The following is a 941-nucleotide window of genomic DNA, read 5'->3' on the forward strand; positions in this document are numbered from 1 at the left end:
CCGAGAAATGAGTGATTCCGTGACCAGGCGGGGTGAGGCCAAGCATGTGTTGAACTAACCCGATCCACTGCTGGCTCTCACCCGTACACCATGGACGCCGATAGCGGACACCTGTGTAGACAGACCGGCCTTCAACGCTTCCCTCAGACGGTTCCGGGTGAGGATCGTGTCTTTTCAGACCGAGGCCCCCCCATAGAGGCATGCCCGCTGGTTTGGGGAGGAACTACCCGGGCGGCACAGAAGGCTTCAACCCTAGGCCCAACCCAAGGCCTGTGTCTCGGTCATCATGATCATACCGAGGCTGCCGACCTCCCATCCTGAAGGAGCGCACACACCTCATGGGAGAGTTTTTGATAGTATGTCATGTCGAGGCTGCCGTCCTCAATGAGCGCAGTCACCCCTTTTGTACAGCTTTCGTTGGTGAACGATCATACCCGAGAGGCTGCCGACCTACCCGTCCTGAAGGAGCGCATCCACCTCTCGCCCTATTCCTGTACCTAGGTATGTCGCACCGAGGTTGTGGCTCTATCCCATATATTCATTCATGAGCTCACACCTCATTGTACATTGCGCATTGGTTTGACCGGTTGTCTTTCTTATGACAGGGAGAAACCTTAAGTGGTAACCCGAGAGCCTAACCCCTGGCGGGCATCGTATGCCAATAGATCGGGAGAGCTCCGAACGCCCTCGAGATTGACACTCTCCCTAAAAACCTGCTGGTAGGTTTTTGCAATCCACCGTACGCGTTTTCCTCCACGGCCGGGGAGGTTCTCGCCAGCCATGCCCGCCAAGGCAAATCTTCCCTCGGACACACCTCGGACGCTCGACCCCTGAAAAGGCCTGGCTGAACCAAGTGATGGTCGATGCTACTGGTATAACTGAAAAACCCCTGGCGGACTTGGGTTCGGATAACGGTCTTAGAGCGCACCTAGGTACTGTGC

This window comes from Brachyhypopomus gauderio, unplaced genomic scaffold (genome assembly GCF_052324685.1).
Source record: "Brachyhypopomus gauderio isolate BG-103 unplaced genomic scaffold, BGAUD_0.2 sc592, whole genome shotgun sequence".
Lineage (NCBI taxonomy): Eukaryota > Metazoa > Chordata > Actinopteri > Gymnotiformes > Hypopomidae > Brachyhypopomus > Brachyhypopomus gauderio.